General features: G+C 41.0%; 2 long non-coding RNA genes across 2 annotated transcripts in view; one reads left to right on the top strand and one right to left on the bottom strand.

The window, feature by feature from the left end:
* The window catches only part of LOC138981232 (uncharacterized), a 9924-nt gene extending 1986 nt beyond the window's left edge, over positions 1-7938 (top strand). The window contains exons 3-6 of the long non-coding RNA XR_011460591.1: positions 577-670; positions 1631-1801; positions 2253-2352; positions 6006-7938. This is a non-coding gene — a long non-coding RNA (uncharacterized lncRNA). The remainder of the gene's footprint in view (positions 1-576; positions 671-1630; positions 1802-2252; positions 2353-6005) is intronic.
* A 3606-nt stretch (positions 7939-11544) lies between these two features.
* On the bottom strand, positions 11545-17190 carry LOC138981231 (uncharacterized). Its single transcript, XR_011460590.1, has 3 exons — positions 16917-17190; positions 16014-16166; positions 11545-15060 (listed from the first exon to the last, which is right to left on the bottom strand). It is a non-coding gene; the product is annotated as an uncharacterized lncRNA (long non-coding RNA).
* Between the last annotated feature and the right edge of the window lie 310 nt (positions 17191-17500).

Raw genomic sequence — 17500 nt, 5'->3', positions numbered from 1 at the left:
CCTGTGGAATCTAGACTATAGTTTGTAATTTAAAGGGTATTTTGACTGACTCCAAGTTTCTTTCTTGCAAAGTCATTCTTTTCTCATTCAAGGGACTAAACCACTACATGTACTGATGACTGCCTGCATCAGGGTTATAATTTATGAAGAAGTCAAAATGCACAATATATCAGTTTACAATTTAAAGGCCCACTTGCCTTGTCACTACAGTATAATGTGGCTATGCTTTAACATGGAATCCCTCATCTTGGCCACATACAAAAAATTATATATTCAGTGACTGCTTGCTGTGGTGAGTTAAAATGTGTGATAAAATATTTTCACAAAAAGGTACCAAGTGTTGTTAACAAAACTAATTCTTTAACAAACAAACAAAAACCACTCTGCACAGAGAGCATTCAAGCTGATCTATGTTGCTATTCGTCCAAGTAGAGGGATGATCTTATCCCAAGTAAAAGCCTGAGAAGATCTGAGACTGTGAAGCAAAATGTTTTTACATGGTAAAGTAAGCCTTTAACGAGCAAGTATGTCTATTGCACTGGGTGTTTTATTATTATTGTATCATTTTTCTTTCAGGTAGTCTCTCTTTAAACTGACTTTCTACACCATGGTGTCTCTGGCAGTGTTATATTGGCAGAAGACAGTTGGAACTGGATTCCTCATTTAGATGGTAGGCATGTTTTGGGCTTTTGTGTTGCTTTGGTGTATGTGTGTGTCTGTTCTATACCAGAAATAAACACACTGTTTGCTTGCTGTGGTGAAGTGACATTTTGTGATTTTTTTTTTAAATGAGCTAGTACAGTTGTAGCTTTTACAGCATTTATTCATAACACAATCGCACTTGGCGCAGAGAGCCACCAGACCGTTCATTGTGGGTATGTGAACAAGTTAAGAGATCATGTCTTATCCCATTTTAAAGCCTGACCAGATCTTAGACGGTGAGCCAAATTGTTTTCATGAGAAGGAATGTGCCTTTCAGAGAAATCTATTAACTACAGTATTACTTTACAAAACATATTTTAAGAAATGAAATGTGTTACAAGTAACAGCCATGGGGGTGATAGCCTGTAGGTGGAATAATAATCTTCAATTGCCCAGAAATGATTGTTATCTGGTCAAGAAATGCAAAGCATTTTGATGTTTGTGACGATTAGTTACTCTTTATCACGTTTGGTCCCTGATTTTGCTGTCCTTGTCTGCGTTGGGCAGGTGTGCGTCCATGATGTCATTGCTATTGAAAACTAATCTGTACTGCAAAGTAAATGTACCCGTACATGACGTACATGGCAGTTGTCAACCGGGGGCCAGCCATGACTGGGACTGATGTATCCACAGGCACTCGACACCAGGTGGGCGGGGCCAGTGGTTGGGGTGTGATTCCCTGCCTTACACCACCACAAAGTGTAGTATCAGCAGACAAGACTGAGCAGAACTTCTGCCCCCCCCCCCCCCCCCCTCACCAATTGACCACTCAGTGCCATGTGCCTGCAGCTGTATCATAAACACTTTGTGACAATAGTTGTTACCTCCTTAGAACAGATCTTGTGATGCTCCTCAGTCAGTCAGTGTTTGATGGATGCTAACTGGTATACTTGACATAGTGTTCATATGAAAGTTTTATGTGTTGCAGCTCATCCAGATCACAGGTACACAAAGGAGCTGGTTACAGTGATAACATAGGCACATGGAACTGCTTATGGACTACTTTAGAAAGTGAGCGGTTACAACCAAGACTCTTCCGTCAGGAAGGTCTGCGGAAGGGTGCTTGATCTGTTTCCTCGGACAGGCTTTTCAAGACTAGGTAGGTTAAACCACATGATTGGGCTTTAATTATGAATGCACTTCAAAATTCACTCTATTTCATTATCTTGTACAACCCCCCGCGGGTTAGGGGGAAGAATTTACCCGATGCCCCCCAGCATGTCGTAAGAGGCGACTAACGGATTCTGTTTCTCCTTTTACCCTTGTTAAGTGTTTCTTGTATAGAATATAGTCAATGTTTGTAAAGATTTTAGTCAAGCAGTATGTAAGAAATGTTAAGTCCTTTGTACTGGAAACTTGCATTCTCCCAGTAAGGTAATATATTGTACTGCGTTGCAAGCCCCTGGAGCAATTTTTTGATTAGTGCTTTTGTGAACAAGAAACAATTAACAAATCTTCAATAGTACTGACCAAAGAAGAAGGTTTAATTGTGTGATCATGATTTGATACATATGCTTGACCCTGAAGATGTTTTATTTGTTTTGTTTCAGAACAAAGTTTGGTGAAGTAGAAGCTACCGCTGTAGGCTGGTGTAAGGCTGAAGAAGAACCTCTGACAAGTCAATTTTCAAGCAACTGAGCACGAACCCAGGTACAAGACACAGAGCTCTCTTTCTATCGGTCTGTTATTCATAGAATGACACTAACAGTGACACAAGTAAATAATCTGTATCATTGTCTTGACCTCTAGAAATTTGGTAGAGAATAAGATGACTGATAGTATTATTTTGATTATTTCATGGTCATTACAGTGGCCTCCACCCCTGCCCCTTTTAAGACACCCCAATCTAAGACTCCTTCCTATTAATGACCCTGTTTTCGCAGACTTCTTGTTCATAACATCTGTAAATTCACTCCCATTTTAAGACTTGCTCCAGTTGGACTTGGACTGGGTGGCCGAGTGGTAACGCAATTGCGCTCGGAAGCGAGAGGTTGCGAGTTCGACCCTGGGTCAGGGCGTTAGCAATTTTCTCCCACCTTCCCTAACCTAGGTGGTGGGTTCAAGTGCTAGTCTTTCGGATGAGACGAAAAACCGAGGTCCCTTCATGTACACTACATTGGGGTGTGCACGTTAAAGATCTCACGATTGACAAAAGGGTCTTTCCTGGCAAAATTGTATAGGCATAGATAAAAATGTCCACCAAAATACCCGTGTGACTTGGAATAATAGGCCGTGAAAAGTAGGATATGCGCTGAAATGGCTGCGATCTGCTGGCCGATGTGAATGCGTGATGTATTGTGTAAAAAAAAATCCATCTCACACGGCATAAATAAATCCCTGCGCCTTGAATATGTGCACGATATAAATTGCATAAAATAAAAAGATAAAATAAATCCCTGCTCTTAGAACTGTACCCACGGAATACGCGCGATATAAACCTCATATTGATTGATTGATTTTAAGACCTGATTTTGCTTATTTTGGATTTCGAAAAAGAGAAAAACAAATTCCCACTCTGTACAGAATTAAGCCAGGTTCATGATTTTTGTATGGACCAAGTTGAGAGATGGCATTTGTATAGGCCTGACCAGATCTGAGATGTTGAATCTAATTGCTTACGAAGAAAGCATTGTGTCATTATAGGCACACTACTTCTCGTCACCGTCTCAGTTCTGGCCAGGCTTTAACATAGGATAAGCTCATCCCTCAACTTTGTCACATATGAACAATCGACACACTGACTCTTGCTGTTGTGAGTTGACATTTTTTGATGAATTTATTTCTGGAAAAGGCACCATGCAGTGCTGTTTCAGGGGTGGGACTTTTCCGCGGATTTCCGCGGACACAACTTACGAATTCTGCTGGAGTAATCTATTTTTCCGCGTCACATTTCATTACAATATCTATGACTTGTTGACTGAATGATTTGGAGAGACGTGGAGATGAAACAGAACACTGGAGGCTTGAGAGTTAAATTGTGCTGACTGAAAACTCCTGATAACTAATAGTAATTTTGAGGGGGGGAGGTTGGGGAGTGTGGAGAATGTCTTTTTTGTCAGATTGCACAGATTTTAATGTACCATTTAACCAAAATTCAGGGTAACATGCCCCCGAACCCCCTGGAAAAAAAGGGATTTCCTCCTTTTTCATCACAAGAGAGTCCCACCCCTGTGTTTACAGAATTCCTTGTTTAAAACTATCACTGTGCACAGAGGGAAGGGGGGGGGGGTGTATTTGACCACCCCTGCGTTTACAGAATTCCTTGTTTAAAACTATCACTATGCACAGAGGGAAGGGGGGGGGGTGTATTTGACCACCCCTGTGTTTACAGAATTCCTTGTTTAAAACTATCACTGTGCACAGAGGGAAGGGGGTGGTGTATTTGACCACCCCTGTGTTTACAGAATTCCTTGTTTAAAACTATCATTGTGCACAGAGGGAAGAAGGGGGGGTGTATTTGACCACCCCTGTGTTTACAGAATTCCTTGTTTAAAACTATCACTATGCACAGAGGGAAGGGGGTGGGGGGTGTATTTGACCACCCCTGTGTTTACAGAATTCCTTGTTTAAAACTATCACTGTGCACAGAGGGAAGGGGGGGGGTGTATTTGACCACCCCTGTGTTTACAGAATTCCTTGTTTAAAACTATCATTGTGCACAGAGGGAAGAAGGGGGGGTGTATTTGACCACCCCTGTGTTTACAGAATTCCTTGTTTAAAACTATCACTGTGCACAGAGGGAAGGGGGGGGGGTGTATTTGACCACCCCTGTGTTTACAGAATTCCTTGTTTAAAACTATCACTGTTCACAGAGGGAAGGGGGGGGGTGTATTTGACCACCCCTGTGTTTACAGAATTCCTTGTTTAAAACTATCACTGTGCACAGAGAGAAGGGGGGGGGGGTGGATTTGACCACCCCTGTGTTTACAGCAGAATTCCTTGTTTAAAACTATCACTGTGCACAGAGGGAAGGGGGGGGGGGGTGTATTTGACCACCCCTGTGTTTACAGAATTCCTTGTTTAAAACTATCACTGTGCACAGAGGGAAGGGGGGGGGTGTATTTGACCACCCCTGTGTTTACAGAATTCCTTGTTTAAAACTATCACTGTGCACAGAGGGAAGGGGGGGGGGTGTATTTGACCACCCCTGTGTTTACAGAATTCCTTGTTTAAAACTATCACTGTGCACAGAGGGAAGGGGGGGGTGTATTTGACCACCCCTGTGTTTACAGAATTCCTTGTTTAAAACTATCACTGTGCACAGAGGGAAGGGGGGGGGGTGTATTTGACCACCCCTGTGTTTACAGAATTCCTTGTTTAAAACTATCACTGTGCACAGAGGGAAGGGGGGGGTGTATTTGACCACCCCTGTGTTTACAGAATTCCTTGTTTAAAACTATCACTGTGCACAGAGGGAAGGGGGGGGATGTATTTGACCACCCCTTTGTTTACAGAATTCATTGTTTAAAACTATCACTGTGCACAGAGGGGGGGGGGGGGGGGGGGGTGTATGTGACCAAGTGAAGTGCATTGCTACATAATAAAATGAGCAAATCCGTCCCGTGAAGAAAACTTCTGCTTACTTAATTGTCAGATTTGCCAAGGCGTGTACATGAAATAAGATTATCATTCTAAATGCTGAATCAACATTCTGACTGTTTCCTATGAAACCAGGCTTGATTTTTGGTATGAATCCAAGTTAAGGGATAGCATGTGTAAAAGCAGAATTGTGTACAGAGGCAGCTTTGTGTTATTAAAGGCCGGCTGCTTTTCGTGAACACAGTTTGGCTCACATCTCACATCACCTGCCAGGCTTTTTAAAAAAAAAAAATGTTTTACCATGGGATAAGACTATCCCTCCATTTAAGCACATACCAGCAATAAACACAGTGGTTACTTGTGATGAACTAGTGGCAAGACAAATGATTTAAGCATCACATAACCTTCCTAAGTGAAGTCAAGTTATGTGTCTGTGCCAGTGTGTGTGTGCATGTGTGTGTGTCAGCATAGAATGTTGAGGACAGTTCGATGGTAAATAACCCTGACAATTTTAGCCTATGATTGTGCCTACATTGTGGCAGGATTGGATGTGGATCTTCAAAAGCCTAAGTTAACAAAAAAGTATGTAAAAGTACATTTTGAATAGTAGTTTTTTTCTCAGAGGGAAGATATCACAAGATATGATCGTTCCACTGCATGTATGCCACATAACTAAAACAAAAATTAAATGTTATTTTAATCGTCTTTTGGGTAAAACAAATACACCATCAATATATTATAATAATGATCTTGCTTGTTTACAGATGGACAACAGCTACTGCCAGGACCAGGTTACACATAAAGAAAACAGTCAACACTTGGCTGGTGCTGCAGCTTCTTTGATGTCTATTTTTTTTTTTTTTTAAAGACAGACAGCTACCAGCTCATTCAAGACCATAGCCCCATCTTACTCACGCAGAACAGACAGCCATCTTTCGCCTTTGCACAGAACACTGCTGTCTGAAGGTACACATCAAAAGGATAGGTTTTGCACCTACAGCGTGCGACTGTGGCTAGGGTAGGAAGAACAGACTCTGCAACACGTTCTGAGAGGGTGGCCTTTTCTTGCCACCCGTACCCCTGTGCAACAAGACTTGGCCAGAGAGCACACATCCAAATGCAAACACTGAACACTGAAGAGGAAGAAGAAGAAGAAGGTGCCCACACAGAAGGACATAAATCTACTTTAAGGGCACACAAGTTTACAGCAGTTTATTGAATTGTAGCAGATTATAGGGAGAAAATGAACAAGCTAAATAGGCTGTACAGTACTTCACTTGAACAATGTATAAAGTTCCCTGTATTAAGAACATTTACAGATCACAAGACATTGTGTTTTCTTTTGTTTACAATACAAATGTTTCATAATAAAAAGATGTGCACTAGGCAAGATCCTTAAAATGTAAAACTAGTAGTGTGACAATTTTGAATTGTTCAGAGATGGTTTTTCTTCAGTGGTAAATGTTTTAGCTTTTTTTATAAGATCCCGTTAGTGAAGCATACTATAAAACCTTGACCTTCCAAACTGTGTTAGCACCCTGGGCTGCGATCATTGTGTTGAGCTACTTAAAGGCACAGTGCAGCTTACAGCCTTCGTTTTGCGTTTTTGTTGCAGCTGAGTGCATTTACAGTTCAAAAATCCTCCTATGGTAGTAAAACTACCCAACGACGACATCTGTGAAGCTCGACAGTTTCTTGTTCACGCGAGTGCATAAATTAACCTAGTTATTACGTGGTGTTTGGTCGGAGTTCGATTCAACTGAGTGATTCCGGCCTCCATTTTGTTTTATACAAACTCATGATGATGTCTGACATAGTTTGCTAGTGACGTGTCTTTTTGTGCATGATGTGGTGATCTACCTGATCTAAATTTAGATCCAAAAATAGGTCAAGACCAGCCGGGTCCGAGTACGAAATTGATTCGTAAAAAAATCGCAGTTCTTGACTCTTTGGGTGCAAGTCAATGAAACTTGGTAGTTCTTCTAACAGATAGCTGCCTGAGGTATGACTAAAAGCCCCAGGGGCTCCGTGCACCTGAATTTGACAAGTTCAGTACCTTCAGCAAGCGCAAGTACAGTAGAGAAGCGCTTGACACACTGAAAAAGGCCTACTACGAGCAAAAGAAAAAGAAGAAGTGATGCATGTGCTTTTGATGTAATCTTCTTTGACATTATGATGACTACAAAAACTGACTGATGTGTTTTGTTTGTGAATGATGGATATATGTGCATGATTGCGTTTCGCAGACACAGTTGTCATGTGCGTTGTAATTGGCGACGAATGCTGGATGATTACTATTTTTGTACCAGGATTACTATTTTTGGGGCTGAGCATTACTCCAAAACACTTATGGGGGTAAACAGGTCTGCAGCACAACTACAAATGTAGAAATGTCGTCTGCATTTTGTATATTTTAAAAGGTTATTTTTGTGCACAGAACATACATCTGCAGGGAGGTTTGGAGGGTGAAGTTAGGATCTGTTAGGAGGCATACAGCATCACACTCATTTTGTGTGTGTGTATTTTGTGTTGACAGATAAGACACTGTCATTCCAGCAGAAACCTGTGGTGATGCACATTTTATTGAAGTGACCAGCTGAAATTGTATGTACGTTGTTATGAAATTGACAAATGATCCCTGCTTTGCAATCCTGGGTTAATGATATTGCCAAAATTAAAACGTGGAGGAAAAAGTGAGTGTAAACCTATTCTTGTGGTGGTGGTGGTGGTGGTGGTGTGTGTGTGTGTGTCTGGTTAGTGTGTGTTTGAGTGTGTGTTAAACAAACAACACCAAACCTACATCAAACAAGCACAACAAAAACAAATTACACAAAAAAATGGCAAAAATCAGAATATCAACTGAGAAAAAAAACCGTGGCTGAATGCAATACTTATTATAACTTAAAAAGTAAAAGTGTGCGTGTGGATGTGTGCGTATGTTTGAGTGTTTTAAACAAACAACAAACCTAAATTAAAGAAGCACAACAAACAAACAAAAAACCTGGCAAAGTTCTGAACATTAACACAATGCTGCTGTCTGCTTTGAGGGGAGGAATAAAATGACTGAAGCCGGACTGCCGAGAGGAGGAAGGAGGGGGAAAAGAACACGCAGACATGAAAACACACACAACTCCATGACAGATAAACTGCTTATGTTCAAAAATCAAGAATATTTAAGCGTGCACACACGCACGCACACACACACACACACACACACACACACAGACTCTCCTCGTGAAAGTAAAGGTAAACTCGAACTTGAAGGTAAGTATAAATGTTTGATATGGAAGAAACCTGTGATAAAAGTCTTTGTATAAATCATCGGTACCAACAAAATTCAGTTGCCACAACGCGTAAAAGGACATACTGTAGTTTCAAATTAGTAACAATCTAAGCCATTTTAATCAGCACTGGTGTCCGGCAAGCACTAACAGATACAACAGCACGTGTATGCATCTTGAAGTAATAAGACCTTGAAGTAGGCCTAGAGTTTACACTATGCATTATGTAATGCTTTAATTCAGCTGCCTAACTGTGGAACTTTGCAAATGTGTGAGGACCGTTTCACAAAACAGACAAAACACCCTCTCAGTTATTTACACAAATCAGTTCCAGAATGTGCGTGTTCCTTTTCCGTCTCTACAAATTAATGTTATCTGGGGGGAAAACGAATCATTGTCGCTTCCGCCCTCAGTTATAATTGCCTGAGCATAATAGGAAATGCAACAGGTGTAGTCTTCCGCCTGATTTTTAGTCAAGATATTTCGACACAGAATGTTTCTTTCTTTTTTCTTTGTATGTTCACAAGCTCACATACAATCATTTATGCAACACTGACAATAAGACCAGACCAGAGTTGTGATTGAAATGGGCAGTTTATTTAATAAAGCTCCAGAATGAATAAAAATACATGACAAAATAAGGTGGTCCCGCTGTACAAAGCCGGTTACCAAACACACACACACACCAACACACACAAACACACCCCCGCACGCACACACACACACACACACACACACACATGACACACACACACACACACACACACACACACAGAGTAACATTGTACAACTTACTGTCACATTCAAGCGGGACCACCAAACAAAACTTATCATCAAATGAAACAACATTGTAAGTGGTCAACTGAGCAGATGACCACAAACCACACTTGAAATCTTCACATTTTAACACTTTCTCCTGTATCCACAAAAGTCATTTATGCTGACTAGATAATGACATAATAAAATGACATCAATAAAACCATTCCCTTTTTTATTTTAAAGAAAAACAAGAAAATTAAAATAACGCAAAGAACTGATGCTCAGTAAGGTTGGGTATCGATCTCAAATGTGTGCATAGCTAATTACATGTAACCGGCATGGACTGGGGCTAGAATTGGCCTTTCTGTCAGGCAACTCGGCCTCTAATTGGTTTTATATTGTCTGATCCCCCTCCAGAAAAAAACAATACCATTTGCCCCGTGCTTCTGCGCCCACAAAAAATATTCGGGAATAAGAAAAGTTCAAATTTTAGGCACCCCACATACAACCCTAATTGTCAGTCAATTACTTTACTGCAATCAACGTTGATTTTAAAGTACCATGTCATTATTATTTTGGAGATAGATTTGAAAAAGTCCATAATTGCAGACTGCGTATTGGTATGAGTGATTTGAATTTTGATTTATGTCAGCGGCACCTCAAGGAATGCCCCAAATGTGAGTGCGGTTACCCAAGGGAGACTGCTGAGCACTATTTGTTGCATTGACCCTTGTGTAGAGATGTACGATTATTGTCAATTGATAACTGATTATAAGTTTATTGAAATATTATTGAAAGGCATCCCGCAATATTCCCGGAATGTCAATCAGACCATATTCATAACTGTACAAGAATTTATTAAGACAACCAGGCATGTTCCGTACATGAGCCTCTACATTTTATTCATAATGTTCATTTGACACTGTCATGAGACAAATGCTGCCTGACCAATTGTTCTTCGTAATTTCTCTCGTGTTTTGTGTCCTTGCTTCGACTTATCGATTATGGCCCAATCGTTATGTAATTTAGTGCCATTTTCGCCGATCACAAAATGTATTAACTTTGCGTGTGTGTCTTCTGTGCATTTAATATTATTGTGACGTGACCCACTCTTCCAACATTTCTGGCGCTCCAAGTCTTCGTCGTCCTTTTTTTTCCCCCTTATGCTGAATTCTGTTCTCTCGTACCCCATTTCTTTTTGTTTCTTGTTTTTACCCCCACCAAGTTCTGTACTACCACCCCCTCCCTTTTTTGATTGCTTGCGCATCAGGTTTGTCTGTTTGTTTTCGTTGTCTGAAATGAGTAAATGTATCTAGTCCGCCATCATGCTAAACTTTGTTATGTACATACCAGGATGACTTAAAATAAGCATTTATGCTTGAGTTATCTTAAAAAAACAATGCATTGTTTCTGTCATGATAACAAATTGAATAAAGTTTTGTAAACCAATGGACTGATTATAGTTGACCCTGATATGTGATTACGGGATAGTGTCACATTAATTTATTTCTACTTTCACTTGTACTTTTGTACTTAAAACAAATCACTGAAATGTAAAAGTTATTATTTTTTCCATTGTGAAGTGTCGTCAGTCTCCTCAAGGTAATGCAGTCAAACTCAACCAAAAGTTGGAGGGGCTTCTTCATACTTTCAGTGTGTGTGTGTGTGTGTGTGTGTGTGTGTGATTTCTTTTGACACTATGCACGTTTGTATATAACCGCCTGTGCACAAAAAGAAGAACATAATCGAATCTTATCATTCATTTTCGCTTAATTGATTGATTGGTATGCATGTTTCTAACAGTGACCGTTACCAAAGTGAGTATAGTGCGCTTCCCAAGCATAAAACGGTGCATGACTCTGGATTTGCGTCTGAGATATTGACACATCACTGTGAGAAAAAGCGTTAATGAAAAAAGAAGACTATTTATTTTCCTTGAGCATTATCTTAAAGTGGTGTGCCAAAAACTTTTAAATTCAAAAATTCAATATTTAACTTTAGGAAAAGCACTGTAGAGAGAAAACCACGCTTGTGTGTTCAGAATAGTCTCCATGTGGTATCAATATAAATGATTCAAATGTATGGAAGAGAAGCTGTTTCTGCTGGATTAATACACACACACAATTGTGCACTCACACATAAGCACGCATGCATGCTCACACACACACACACACACACACACACACACACACACACACACACACACACACACACACACACACACAGAAACAACAAATTCATTATGACAAAACCAAATACGAAGTCCTATTTCACAAATTTTATATCTTCTCCTTTTCACCATATACAAATACAGTCACGGAGTACATTTATAAGGCCAAATTATTAAGAAATATTATTTTCTGTGCTTGAATTACCCAGTGTGTAGCATGATCACCACGAAGGTACAATTCACAGAAGTTGAGTAATCACTTTACAAAACCCATACTAGTACCACATTGTTATGTTAAATCCTATTTATTAACCCACACAAATAGAAGAAGATAGCTTTGTGAAGACTTTCATTTTCCAACCAAATGCTGTTCAAAGATTATTCTTTCTTTCTATATTTGGTGTTTAACGTCGTTTTCAACCGTTCAAGGTTATATCGCGACGGGGAAAGAGGGGGGGGGGGGGGGGGGGGGGGGGGGGGGGATGGGGGATGGGATAGAGCCACTTGTTAATTGTTTCTTGTTCACAAAAGCACTAATCAAAAAATTGCTCCAGGGGCTTGCAACGTAGTACAATATACTACCTTACTGGGAGAATGCAAGTTTCCAGTACAAAGGACTTTAACATTTCTTACATACCAATCAATATGAGGCTTATATTGCGCGTATTCTGTGGGTACAGTTCTAAGCTCGGGGATTTTATTTTAATTTTATTTTATGCAATTTATATCGCGCACATATTCAAGGCACAGGGATTTATTTATGCCGTGTGAGATGTAATATTGTTTTACACAATACATCACGCATTCACATCGGCCAGCAGATCGCAGCCATTTCGGCGCATATCCTGCTTTTCACGGCCTATTATTCCAAGTCACACGGGTATTTTGGTGGACATTTTTATGAAAATTTATCTATGCCTATACAATTTTGCCAGGAAAGACCCTTTTGTCAATCGTGGGATCTTTAACGTGCACACCCCAATGTAGTGTACACGAAGGGACCTCGGTTTTTCGTCTCATCCGAAAGACTTGAACCCACCACCTAGGTTAGGAAAGGGGGCAGAAAATTGCTAACGCCCTGACCCAGGGTCGAACTCGCAACCTCTCGCTTCCGAGCGCAAGTGCGTTACCACTCGGCCACTGACACGATACACCAACACGATATTAGCACTCCAGATTTTTATCTCGCAGTTTTTCTGAAGGACTTTGCATTTGAAAACTATTCTCAGACAAAATATGAGTTTAAACTGCAAGTACATGTACAGGGAGTCTGAAGGGTTCAAGTCGGATGAGATAGACTACTGTTGTGGCAATCTTCGAATTTGAAAATAATTTTTTTAAAAGAGTAAAACTCATAGTTCTTCTTCTTCTTCGCTCATGGGCTGAAACTCCCACGTTCACTCACAAATTTGCACGAGTGGATTTTTACGTGTATGACCGTTTTTACCCCACCATTCAGGCAGCCATACGCCGCTTTCGGGGGAAGCATGCAGGGTATTTTTGTGTTTCTATAACCCACCAAACTCTGACATGGGTTACAGGATCTTTTCCGTGCGCACTTGGTCTTGTGATTGCGTGTACACACGAAGGAGGATAAGGCACTAGCAGGTCTGCACATAAGCAATGACCTTGGAGATCAGAAAATTCTCCACCTTTAACCTACCAGGCGGCCGCGATTTTGACTCATGACCTTCTGAATAGGAGGCCGATGTCTTATCCACAAGAACACCGAGCCCGTCCAAACTCCTAGTAAAAACAACAACTGCAAATCTGGGAGCAAAATGTAAACGGTTACAGTTTCAACTATCCTTCCCCTTTATATCAGCATTTTTGGAAACCTAAACGAAAGAGTATTCAAGAACAACAGTCACGGATTCAGATTTAAAAAAACAAATGGTAACTATGCTTTTTGGAAATTCTTTCTTTAATTGGTGTTTAACGAAGGTTATATCGCGACAGGGAAAGGGGGGGAGATGGGATAGAGCCACTTGTTAATTGTTTCTTGTTCACAAAAGCACTAATAAAAAAAATGCTCCAGGGGCTTGCAACGTAGTACAATATACTACCTTACTGGGAGAATGCAAGTTTCCAGTACAAAGGACTTAACATTTCTTCCATACTGCTTGACTAAAATCTGTACAAACATTGACTATATAAGAAACACTTAACAAGGGTAAAAGGAGAAACAGAATCCGTTAGTCGCCTCTTACGACATGCTGGGGAGCATCGGGTAAATTCTTCCCCCTAACCCGCGGGGGGTCTTTTTGGAAATGCGCTTCAGACAAATGCCTTTGCACACTTCTTCTTCTTCTTCTTCTGCGTTCGTGGGCTGAAACTCCCACGTACACTCGTGTTTTTGCACGAGTGGAATTTTACGTGTATGACCGTTTTTACCCCGCCATTTAGGCAGCCATACGCCGCTTTCGGAGGAAGCATGCTGGGTATTTTCGTGTTTCTATAACCCACCGAACTCTGACATGGATTACAGGATCTTTTACGTGCGCACTTGGTCTTGTGCTTGCGTGTACACACGAAGGGGGATAAGCCACTAGCAGGTCTGCACATAAGTTGACCTGGGAGATCGGAAAAATCTCCACACTTAACCCACCAGGCGGCCGCGGCCGGGATTCGAACCCTCGACCTTCCGATTAGGAGGCCGACGTCTTACCACCACGCCACAGCGCCCGTCGCCTTTGCACACGTTATGTTACTCACAGCAAAATGCAAGAATAATTGGGGACCATATGGGATGGGGCAAATTGGGAGGGAGCAATTCGGGACACCACCACAAATATCTACCAAATATTTACAAATAGCTATCTTAGTACATGCATAACATGCTGTACCAATACACAATTTCTTTAAATAACTACTACTATGTAAGGATTATTGGCAGTCTCCCGGAGCATGTTTCACGCTATCCTGCGATCAGGACAAGCGACTGACTGTGATGTGTATGCTGTGCGGCGTGCGCTACATAAGAAACCTTTTTTTAAATTTGTATTAAATATAATCACCTGAGCCACGAATGGCTAGCTGACAGCGGCTATCTTTTACACAACAAATTCTGAACTCTGATGAACTCGTGACCGCTGATTTTTAAAGGCAAGGGGTATCATATTGTGCGCATGGCATACACATCCAAGTTGGTCGTTTGTCCCGATTGTGGGATACAGCCCGTCAGAGGCGTAGAGCGTGCTCGAGATGTTTTGAAAAACCTGACTGCAGTACAGGGATTTTTACACCTCCGGACTGCTGATAATCCTAACAGAATTATTTTCAAAAACCGTCTATTGCCTTGAAAGCAAACCTGGAATTTCTGATGCGAGTTGCCAGAAAGAAAGTTCACTAACAAGATCCAGGCCAACACCACCCCCCCCCCCCCCATCCCCCTAAATAACACTAAGGAGTGAGGTGAGCTTAAATAACTAATTAATTAATCAATCAATAAATTCTCTGCTGAAATCCCCAACTTCGCGCATCGAAGCTATGAAAAACAGGACACTGCCACGTTTCCATTCAGCTAAACGCCACACCATTTTCAAGAGGGGATGTCTCAGGAAGAAAGATGTGACGCTCCCGATTCATATGTTTCAGAAGACAGCCCACCTGAGAAAAAGAAGAACACAATATAGAAATAATAACAACCTGTCAACCACAAATACATTAAAGTTTTTCAAACAGTTCACTAATCCGACAAACTCATGCTCGTTTCTGGTGCATTTGATAAAGCCAATTACGGGTAGATGCTAGACAACAGCAAAACCACCACCACATAACAACACAAGATTGTTTATGGTTGTTTACAGTCTCTTGAACACAGGAGTCAATCGAGACCATATATATAACAAGAAGCATAAAAAAGCACTTCAGTTTGAAACCCAGGTTCAATGTAGTAAATGATATTGCATCAATGTTCCATCCATCCTCAGCACTTTCAAAACCAGTTTCTTCTAGGTCATACACACCTTTTCCTCGATTGATCCACAGTACATCAGATCGCTATTGTTCTTTTTATGATTTGCACCAAGGGAATGATTAACATTTCTGTCTTAGTCATATGTAACAAGCTTTAAGCAAAAGCATAATATTCTACACATTCACATATTGTAAGGTTGAAGGGGTCTATGTCGACCAAAAGAAGGTGTATTCCCCATAGCCATAGGTGTTTTCCCTGTGTACCGGGAATACAGTTGGATTTTCTGTAAAGAAGTATAATATCGTACAATCTTGCGCCAAGCGCGTGACTGCGGTTAGATAGGAGAATCTATTTAAAATCCTGAATTCGCGTGCGGCATCCAGCCAAGCAAAACATGCTTCGACCGTTTATCAAAACGGATTTAGTTAAAGAAACATCTGCACCCCCACCCCCAACAGCCTGGTATTATGTTTTCCTCGCTGGTACTCTCGTCCATTGAATCACTTTCACTTTCGTAAGCTTGAAGTAACTCCATGGCGTCTAACGGAAGTATATTCCCTGTATATGTACAGGAAATTAACATACAGGGAATACAGCCACTGTTGGTCGACATAGACCCCTTCTAAAGTGCTGCAGTAGTTACCTTTCCCTCCAAGGACCAAGCTGTTCATCCACTGTAGGGCTGACCGGGGTTCCCCCTTAGCAGAGTGAGTGGCGAATCCTGGCTGATAAATTTCCTTTCATTTTCCATGAATGAAGAATACCAGCTGGGTTCTTTTATTCATGGACCTGTGTTCTGCAACACACACAAATCAGCCACCATCTTGTAAATATATGTAAAAGAAAGCAAGTGGCAATCTGAATAACAGAATACAAAATGATCAATCCACACAATCATACTTCAGCACTGAAAGTCCACAAAATGAAGCACTGCTAGTACATGTACTTCTCATAATTTACTGAAACTTTACTCGTCAAAACAACCATTTGTTTTATCAACTTTACTCGCATGTGGCGAGTAGATTAACATTTCTACTCACCATTTACATGATTTTTACTCGCCATGGCGAGTAATTGAAAATACTCGCCACTTTCAGGCCTGTACTTGTGCATGAGATGTGTTTACCATCCATATGCCCAGACCATGCGCCCTTCTGTTGTGCTCAGAACAGTAAAGAGTTGCTTGCTGGGGTGGTTGTTCATAAGTTAACAGTTCACAAGAGGGCACAAACAAGAGCAAAAACACAGGTGCCTGATTCAAACTCATTCAAATGCAGAACCTTATTTTTGCATGAACAGAGTAAGACATGATTCTTACATAGCTGACCCTACCCCTGGCAGAAAAGTGCTTGAAATTGTCCATGTGGTCTCTATCAGTACATTTGATGCGTATTTGTGATACATATATACTGATATAGAGACAAGTAACAAGTGGACATTTCCTCTGACACCTCTACCATTTGTACACCTGCACAAATCTCCTGCCATAGACTACAAAAGGAAAACATACAAATCAAAACAAACACAAATTTAACCTAATGTTTACCTTTCAGCAGCAGAAAAGGCTGTGTTTTCTGTGGTGTCTCAGAGTAAAGCCACGGTGTTGGAGATCTATGCAAAACTAGGCTGTAGGCAAGGTCCAACATCTTTAGCTGCACACACAAAAAGAAGAAGCAAGAAATCACATGACATAGATGACATTCCTCACTAGTACAAAACCACAACTACACTAGTCAACTACCAATGTAAGAATCATAGTCCTGCAAGATTACCCTCTTAAAAAGTAAGATTGCTTTCATTCAAACACTACCGTGGGACCAAACTCCCGCCCCCCCCCCCCCTCCTTTTTTTGAGTTTTTCCTACATGTGTGTTGATGTTTCCATTAATTCCAAGCCCTGAAACTGTGAACTTGAGATCTTTATGTATGCACACAGTCACAGGCTTAATAAGCTATTCAGAAACCAAGCAGAGTCTGCACAACGTCAATTCTGAGAAATAAATCCCCACAACCGGTTTCAAGGCCACTATACCGACTGAGCTATTGCTTGCCATGCCAACCTCCACCCCCATTTGGAACATGCACAACTAGTATACCCATACACATGTAATAATACTGCTTGCCTCACTCC

The sequence above is a fragment of the Littorina saxatilis genome, linkage group LG12 (genome assembly GCF_037325665.1).
Source record: "Littorina saxatilis isolate snail1 linkage group LG12, US_GU_Lsax_2.0, whole genome shotgun sequence".
NCBI lineage: Eukaryota > Metazoa > Mollusca > Gastropoda > Littorinimorpha > Littorinidae > Littorina > Littorina saxatilis.
Note: the sequence above shows the minus strand (reverse complement) of the source record. Positions and strands in the feature narration are given on the sequence as shown.